Raw genomic sequence first — 10,259 nt, 5'->3', positions numbered from 1 at the left:
CCCTCAGCCTTTCCTCATAAGACCTTCCCTCCATACCAGGCAACATCTTGGTAAATCTCCTCTGCACCCTTTCCAATGCTTCCACATCCTTCCTATAATGCGGTGACCAGAACCGTACACAATACTCCAAGTGCGGCCGCACCAGAGTTTTGTTGGCATGTTTCCTTTTTGCACCAACCCACCAAACCACACTTTGTTATTTATCAACATTACAAGTTGTATCCCATGTGACTGTGACAAGTGTAACATTTCTCTCCTCATCCTTCCTGATTTGTCTGCAACCTTTGACACAGTTGTCTAGTCTATTTTCCTTCTCATGCCTCTCCAGCTGGGTAGGACTGCTCTCACTCTGTTCCATTATTAGTGATCTAATTGTAGCCAGAGATTAACTTGCAATCATTATAATTCTTGCCATTGCGTGATTATTTTTGGTGAACTGTAAGGGTCAGTGCTTAGTGCCCTAATGATTTCTCATCTACATATTGCCCCTTGGTGACATCATCCAAAGGCATTCCATTAATTTTTACATACACACTGACAACCCAGGTCAGCCTCATCAGCACTCTTTTGACTCATTCACCGTTGTTAAATTATGAAACTGCTTATCCACATCCTGAATTGGCTGGGTGGAATTTACCTCAAATTAAATATCAAGAAGACTGAAACCATTGCTTTTGTTCTCCGTTTCAAAACTCCATTCCTTCGCTACTGACTCCATCCCCTTCTTTTGAAGAGTCTGGAATTAAGTCAGGTTGTTTTCCATTTGTTCAAACTATGAGATTACAGCTGACTAGACCACTGTTAATTGCCCATACTTAATTGTTGCTGAGAAGCTGGTGGTGAGTTGCTTCTTTGTTGATGCTGCACTTATCCAGTCACATATTCTACTACCTTCCTGACTTGTGCCCTGTAAATGGTGGACAGGCTTTGGCAAGTCAAGAGGTGAATTACTCGCCTCAGAACTCCCAGCCTCTGACCTGCTCTTGTTACCGTAGTATTAATATGCAAATGCTGTTCGGTTTTAGATCAATTGTAACTCCCAGGATGGTGATTGAGTGAGAGTCAGTGATGGAACACCATTGAATATCAAGAGGAAATGATTAGATTCTCTTTTGTTGGAGGTCAGTACCTGACCCTTAAGTAACACATAACATCCATGTTAAGTATCAGTCTAAGCTTTAATGTTGTTCAGGTTTTGTTGTATATGGATATGGACCAGTTCAGAGTCACGAATGGTGTTGAACATCGTGCATTTATCAGTGAACACATCCACATATGTTCACATATGAACATATGATGGAGGGAATCTTTAGTGATATTTGGGCTGAAGATTATCATACCTAGCAATGTCCAGGGGATGAGATGATTGCAGAGCAACAACAAATAATTGTCTTCCTTTGGTGACTCCAAACAGTGAAGTTTTTTCCCAATTGCCATTAATTTTAGTTCTGCTGGGGATTATGGACACCACACTTGGTTAAATGTTGCCTTGATGTCAAGGGCAGCTATTATCACCTCAGATCTGAAGTTCAGCATGTTTAGACCAATGCTGTAATGATGTCAGGAACTGAGTGGCAGAATCCAAACTGAGCTTGAGCTTGTATGGATGGTGTCACATTTGATCCCAGGATGAGCTTCCAACCTCATATTTGTGCCATTGCTAAAGTGGCCTATTTCCACCTGTGTAACATCACTTGACTTTGCTCCAGTCTCAGCTCCTGTATTGCTTAAATCTTCACTCATGCCTCCATTATTTCTTCACTCACCTACTGCAATGCACACATGAATGGTTCCTCACAACCTTCCTTCTTATAAACTCAAGGTCATTCAAATTTTTGCTGCCTCTGTCTTACTTTGCAGGAAGTCCCATTCCAAATTGGAAGTGTGATAGCTACATGTTAAGAAGGCAAAAAAAAAGATATTTGTTGCGGTTGACTGAGAGAAGGGAGCCCTGACTCTGTCTCACCAGATTGTAATAATATCCTTGATGATCTTTCATATTCTTCTGGGCATTTTCATATATTTTGATACAGTTAATCATGGTATGTTCCTCTACTGTTGTTCTGTTTAATGATATAATCACTATGTGCATGTTAAAACATTTTCTTATGTCCTAATGTTAAAAAAAAGAGAAATAAGAGCAGGAAAATGTCATGTGGCTCCTTTAACCTGTTCTGTCCTTCAACATGATATGGCTGACCTTCTGCCTCAGTTGTACTTTCCAACTACGTTCCATTTGTACTGCTTTTTGGAGACATCAAGAACCTATCTGCCTCAGTCAAACAACGACTCAATGATGGAACATCCACAATTCTTTGGCATGGACAATTCCAAAGACATACAACACTTCAAAGAAATTTCTCTTTATCTCAGTTATAAATAATTGATATCCTGTACTAAGACTGTACCCTTGTGTACTAGATTCCCCAGCCAGGAGAGCTACTTTGGCAGTGTCTTCCTTTTCAACTTCCCCCTCATAATTTTGTACATTTCAATGAACAAATCTTCCTATCTAAGTCAAACTCCTCATTTAAAACTCAGATCGGACAAGACATTGCCCATTTACCTTTAGAGGAACTTTCCAGCCTAACTTCCCAATGAAGCAGCGCAATTCAGTCCAGCAATCGAAGGAGACAGCAGCTGAGTGGATCGGTGCTGAAACTACATTTCATTTTAAGGCAGTAACGACAGTGTTCTTTCGTGTAAGTGGAGGTCCAAAATGGGAGTTGGGTGTCTGGGAAGGTTCGGGTGGTTTTGGAATGAGATTGAAAGTTGGCTTGGATTGGAGTTGGGTGCGAAGGGGGAGCCAGGGGTGGGGAGGGTGGCACGGGTCCACGATGGGTCTGATTAAGTTGGGGGTGGGAGAGATGCAGTTGGGTCCCTCGAGAGCTGGGGACCAGGTCAGGGTGTTGGTTCTGGGGAAGGGGTTTGAGAGGAGAGTCAGATGTCAGGGGGGGGGGGGGATGTCCAGTGTGCATGGGGAAGCTTTGGCACAGACATGGGCAATAGGAACCAATTCAGGCAGGGGGTAGGGAAAGAGTGAGTGTCCAGGGAAAGGCAGTGGTGAGGCAGGGTTTCAGTTTATTTATTAACTGGGAGTTAGAGCAAATTATAATCATTCTAACTCTTCATATTATTATTGGTCACAACACTTCAAAGCCTTCAACTTTAATTCAGAGTCAGGGGTTTTTGTGAAGATTCTAAATGTCAAGTAATCGCTCATCTGAAATTTCAACACTCCTGGGCAATTCCCATGAAGTTTGCTGTGTCAGTGTGTCCACACAATTCCAATGTTCAATTCTAGTCTACACTTCAGTGACAATAATCTTCCTGGAGAAGATATGGGCCAATGAGATTATGTCTCACTCTTCTAAAGCCCAGAGAGTAAAGTTGTCATAGTTCTGCTGAACCATAGTGCTACTCTATCATTGGAGAGAAATGACTGGTGTTAGTCTAACCTGGGGGTTACCATACCTCAGGGGAGAGGAGAGGTTGAGAAGGAGATCCTTCATTGTAACCTAAGCTAGTGCGGGAACCAAGCCCACACTGTTAACATCTCTGTCCATCATAAGCCTGCTGTCCAGCCAAGTGAGCTAACCAAACCCCTTCCAGAGAGACAGCATATTTCTGCCATGTACAATTGCAATGAGCGAAATCATTCCATACAGTGTTCTATGATAATACAATCTAGTCAAACACAGATAGCATAATCCATAGCTCATTATGATATTATGTCAAAATCACCCTTCCCAGTGAGCAGAATTGTAGGTGTACCTACATAAAAGGGGCTGCAGCGGTTCAAAAAGCAGCTCATTACTACCTTCTTAGGGGCAACTAAGGATGGGTGATAACTGCTGTTATTGCCAGTGAAGCCCATGAATGAATAAGAATAAAAAACACACACCTGAAGCAGGTGGGACATGAAGCCAGTCGGACGCAGGGACTCTACCTCTGTACTACATGACCTCCTAAATTCCACCCACTGCTATGGTATAAATTTAAATCTGTGCCCCCAGAACATTAGTCTGGGCTTCAGATTACTAGTCTAGTAACACTATCACTACATCACTACCTTGCAGCAGCGTTTAAATATATGGTGATGTCATTCAGCTCTACGTTTCCATCATTTCTGTCAATTACCTCTGAGTTGTAAGTCTGTGGCTGTCTGACACCAAATCACGAATGGCGACATTTGCTCCATAGTAAAATGATGACAGTGCAATTGTTATCTCCCATTCACAGTGATAAAAGGCAGTGTGGAGAGGCACAAGATGGTGCTCAACGCTCAGCTTTGTCTCAAATAGGACACAAAAGATTTTACACAAATGCAAAATACTGTAGATTCTGGAAGTCAAATAGATCACAAAAGATTTTGCACAGTTTGCTACAGCTTGAACAAATGATAAAACAGCAGAGCATATCAATGGAAGTTCCATTACCTGTTTATTGTGCACTGCTAGCTTTGGTAGTCAGTTAGCTGGCTGGCTGGCCAGGTTTGTGATGTAAGGAGATACCAACAGCATAGGTTCAATTCCTACACAAGCTGAAGTTATAATGAAGGTCCCATCTTCTCAACTTCACCTGAGATGTGGTGACCTTAAGGTTAAACTCACAACCTGTCATCTCTCGCTAATAAGAGAATGGGACAATGGTGAATTTAGCTTGACTAAATTTGCAAGCGTGATCTGAAACCTTATAAAACTGGTTAGGCCAGAGTGGCAGGAATTTCCCTGCAGCACCTAGCAATTTAACGGTCAACCAGGTTCTAATCAGTTGACAAACATGTATTATCATGTAAATAGAGCCATTCATCCAATTAAAGTTATCCATTTTCTGGAATTAACAATTGATGCATCTTCAACTGCAGACCATTTCTGCAGGCAGAATCCTTTCTAAGTAATCAATCAGGGCTGACAAAAACTCAACAAAAGTCCTTGGTTTGTTAGATTACAGCTTGAACTCTCAACATGAACTATTTGATGGAGATGAATACAACTCTAGATCAATTAAGATAATCTAAATTAAATAACAAATATCGTGACAACACAATTCAGCTCCTGAAATTAAAGACGCAATCAAAGACATATGGCAAAACTACACAAAAAGATGACATAAATTTATCCAGCTCACGAGTTTAACTAAACTTAACAAAAGAAGGTTAAAAGAACAAGCCTCAGTTATGTGAAGAACAGAAATCAAATTACTTGCAAAGACGTATATACAACAAATGTTCAATGCCAGACATCTGTCAGGTGAATTAAATGCAAACTCTACTATTTGGTTATCTCTGACAGAGAGAAAAAAAATTGCAACAGCCTCATTTATTGAATTTGGATTCACAGAAGATTCTGCAGTAGTAAGATAAATGTTATTAGAAAAGAGTCTGACATGTGGCAATACATCACTCATGCCAAGGACAAACTGTCAATGTGAATACTTTAACCTTTTTCAAGCAACCTTTGCATCTGCACATTTCACTGCAAAAACATCAGAGTTCCTAATTCTTCAAAAAGTCTCATTCAGAAAATCCCCTGTTTTAAATGGCTTCATTAAGCAGAATACTTAGAGGTTGAATGGCTGCTATTTTTGAATGCTATGTATGTGATCTGTAGCTGTGGATGCATGTATATGTTAACGTGCACTAAGGATAACATGATTAGGGTATAGTTACAGATTAGGGAAAAATAACTTGCCTTGATCAAAAGCTTTCATCCGGAATACCTAATTTAACAATGCACAGACTACAGAAGAGAATGGATAACTACTGAGTTTGGAATACCTCCCACAAAATTATCTAGTTACTGCAATTTGAAAAACAAAAAAAGAATACCTTGTTTGCAACAATTCAAGTATGTTTGATTCCTTCATAAAATGCGAGTGTCACTGGCCTGTATTTGCTTCCCATCCTAATTGCCCTGGAGAAGGTGGTGATGAGCTGCCTCCCAGAGTGTCCATCTGGCGTAGGCTCATTCATCGTGCTGCAAGGGAGCTGTGGATTTTAGTCCACTGACAGCGAAGGAATGGTGATATAGTTCAAAGTCAGGATGCTGTGTGACATGGAGGGAACTTTACATTTGGTGATATTTCCATGTATCTTCTGCTTTTGTCTTTTAATTAGTAGAAATCACAGGTTCAGAAAGTCCTGTAAAAGGAGGCTTGACAAGTTGCTGCAGTAAACTGCTGACACTGTACATTGGTAGTGGAAGAAGAAAATGTTCAAGGTTGTGGCTGATTAAGGGAGCCTATCTGGCAGGCTGCCTTACTGGATGATGTTGAGTTTATTGAGTGTTGCTGGAGCTGTCTTCATGCAGACAAGTGAAAAGTGTTCTATCACATTCCTTACTTTTGCCTTGCAGACAAGCTTAGAGGAGTCAGGAAATGTGTAACCTTCCACAGACGTGCCATAGCATTTTTTGGCTGGTCTGGTTAAGTTTCAGGCCAACGATAACCCTTATTCTCTTGATGATGTGGTATTCAGCAATGGTAATACCACTGAATTTCAAAAAAATAATGATTCGGTTCTTTCTAGTTGGATAGTTTATTAGGGAATATACTGGAGAATGGTTTACACATTATGTTATGACATTTACACTTTAATACTTAGAACAAAGTGTTTAGTGACACCACTGTCAACCAATGAGTTGCAGTTGGAATGATACTTACGGCATGCCTATAGCAGGTTGTCTATAGAAACTAAGTCTATTTACTCAGCAAGATACAGAGTCTATTTAAACAGCACACTCTTGCAAGCAGTCAATTCATTTTGGCAGTACACCCAAATTAATCATTACAAACTACAGCAAACATCAAACTTGATCAAAAAACTAGCAACTTCTCCCAATAAAAGTAGGTTATTTCACCTTAGAGTACAGCCAGGAATAGTTGTGTAACATTAATTATATGTGTAATGTCAATTTCAACATCTTTAGATATGATTATCAGGGGAATTGCCCAATTATGTTCATCTGACCGGTAATGGTGGTGGCATTAAGTTGGTCTTTTTTGTAAGTTAAAGCAGCAGCTGCTGGAAAGACTCAACAGGTCCAGAAATATCTTTGGGGATAGAAACAAAAATTACTAATTCAGATCAATCACCTTCGACCAGCATTGGAAGATGTTGGAGATTAACAACTACCCATGGAAAAGGGAACAGGAAGGAAGATGGGGAGAAATAAATCTGAGATTAATGGTGGGCAGGAGTGATTCAAAGACAGAAGTTCTGATAATGCAAGACAAAAGGGAATGAAAGAAACACAAATATAGAAATAAAAGATAGATCCAGCGAATGTTCAAATGGTCACAGGAGAATTGCCAAGGAAATGGTGAAGCGATGGTGTCATGTGCAGAAATGGACTACTAAATACTGAACATGAATATGTTTCTGAGACCACTTGATAATTTATGTTCAATGTGCAATATAAATGCAAGTCATCAGGCACTGCCAAAGCAGAATTTCATTGAATCATAGAATGACACAGCCCAGAAAGAGACAACTTTGGGTCAACCTCAAACATTTTCATTCCTCAACTACTTCCCTTCAAATATTGAAGAGCAGAGATTATAATTTTGATATTTTTAGGATAGTTCTGTGTTACAATCGCTGTGAAGAACAAGAATGTGAAAGAATCATCATTCCCAAACCATGCTCCCCCCCAAACCACCATGGAAGAAGCTGATGGATAGGAATTACCTTGTTAAGAACTGTTACAGTAACAATCAAAGCAAAACCTATTGAAACTCCAAATTATATTTTAAGCTGTAACCATAATGGTAAATTTCACTGATTTCTCAGGAAGCAATCTTATTATATATGTGGCATTATACACAGTCCCAAATTCTCTCACAAAGCGATTAGTTAGGTGGTTGTTTTGATCAGTATTGATGCAATGGGCCAATAGGACTTTTTCTGTGCTCTAGATCTCTATGACTCTATAACTCCTCCAGTAGTGTTCAACCATTAATCAGCATACAGCACCTAATCCTCAAATGGTCTTCACAAACTGCTTTATTCCATCCAAGATCCACAGTTATGATGATCATCAACTGGATACGTTTCTGTGGAAATGTTTTTGCTTAGTCACAATAACTCTGATGGTGTAGATTTCCAGAGTCACCTTCATCCAGCCACTCATTAACACCTTGCTATATAGTGTGATCCATTATGGGGAAAAAAAACACCCAGCTCCTTAAGATGCAGGATGGTGAATGTAGATTTTAGATTTCAGTCCTATCAGCTAGCTGTTCTTACACCAGAGCTGAAATCCCATCTCTAAATGTTGCCATCTAGCAACTCTTGGTACTGTCTGTTCCAAAGTTATTACTAGTCATAGATTGCTGGCTTACTCAGTACAAAAAATGGACATAAATAGAATGTTTCATCACTAAGTTATCGACAGGATTAGGAAAACAATACTGAAAATAGGAACAAAAACAGAAGTTGCTGGAAAAGCTCAGCAGGTCTGGCAGCATCTGTGAAGAAAGAAAATCAGAGTTAATGTTTCAGGTCTGGTGACCTTTCCTCAGAATGGGGTTTATTTTTCATACTGAAGATAACTTAATGTCAAAGAAGGATGTTAAATCATTAGGTCTCTACATTCAGGAAGATATTGCATACTTTAAGGAATAAATTTCAGAAGGAACTTGAGGAAATGACCAAAATGGGTATCATTTCTCTGGTGACATAGCCAACCAAATGTTCTTCAGGCATGGGTATCATACCCAAACCTATTGTGCCCATGAGAATATACAATGACCTAACACAGATCAACAAGGTGTCATGTGGAAAATCCACCCAATGTTTGCATTAGACAAGATTTTAGCCAAATTTTCCAAAAGTAGGTTTATCATTTAATTCAATTTTCATTAAATTCAGGTGCCTTTGGACATGCAATCTAGACTGCTTACGACATTCATTTCTCCACTTGGAAGATTTTGCTTCAACACAGATGATTTGTAATCACCCAGTTTGAGAGATTTTTTTTAAAGCTATGAGCAATATATTACAATATTCAGAAGGGATTATATGCAACATTGATGACATGGGGAGGCAATGGACAAATATGATTAGAAGCTCAATGCAGTTTTAAAATGCCTAGAGGTTGAAGGAGTTACCCTAAATGACCAGTGTGAATTTTCCAAGAATTTCATGTGGGTTTGCTGATATGGTTGTGTCAGACAGTTTAATAATGAGTCTTTCAGTCAGTTCTGGATTTGAACAAGCTCTGGAATCTCAAGGAGACAAATTTGTCACTTATGTCTCTCAATAATCTCGGTAACAATTAACGTTCCTTATAATACTTTGTTCTATTGCACGGACTTCCGAGCTCTACTCACAGCAGCACTTTCCACAAGCAGAAGCTATTCGGCATACGTAGAACTGCCTAGTGGCTATGCAGCTTAAAGGAAAGACTGGTAACAATGTCTAACCAGCTAATAGAACATGTACCCAATTATTATAAAACAGTGAACTATATCTTTTTAGACAAGAACCTCTTCTTGTTAAGACTCACATAGTCAATGCTCTGCCAATGAAAATTAAAGAGGCCCTTAGGCCCAGTCAAGGAAAAAGGAATGATTGTAGCATTCTTCTATCTATGATACCACAATGGTAAGCTGCTTTTCTGAATCACTGCAGTCTTTGTATGTGAATGCAGCCTCCGAGCTGCTAAGAAGGGAGTAAACAAATATAGTTACTACAACTAGACCCTGTTCTCCAACTTATTATGGATATTTTCTGGATGTTCCAAATTTTTAAGGTTTCAGGTGAGCAGGGATGAACTAGTTCCCTGATTATTCACTCAATGTTAATTTAAAGTCAGTGTCTGCTGACACCCAGCATCTCTTGCAACTGCCCACTGCACCAATCTGGAACCTTACATCATCACATACAGTTCCAATGGCATCAAGCTGAAAGGAATTGCCAAAATGCAGAAAAGAAGTGCGTTATTGAAATGGAGTTCAGGAAGAGGGAGGGAAGGAGACTGAGGCCAGATAGGAGTGAAGAGAGACAAAAACAAACTGCAGATGCTGGAATCCAAGGTACACAAACAGGAGGCTGGAAAAACACAGCAACCCAGGCAGCATCTGGAGGAGGAGAAGTCAACATGACATAGGAAGGAATGGGAGGTAGAGGGCAGTGATGGGGGAGGCCAGAAGTGGACTCTGATAAGGGAGGGAAGAGGAAGGCATGGAAATGGGATGGGACAGTGATAGGTAAAGGAGAAAGCAGATAATACAGTGTAGAGCTGGAGGAACACAGC

Source organism: Rhincodon typus, chromosome 3 (assembly GCF_021869965.1).
Source record: "Rhincodon typus isolate 14 chromosome 3, sRhiTyp1.1, whole genome shotgun sequence".
NCBI lineage: Eukaryota > Metazoa > Chordata > Chondrichthyes > Orectolobiformes > Rhincodontidae > Rhincodon > Rhincodon typus.
This window is presented reverse-complemented; position numbering follows the sequence as displayed.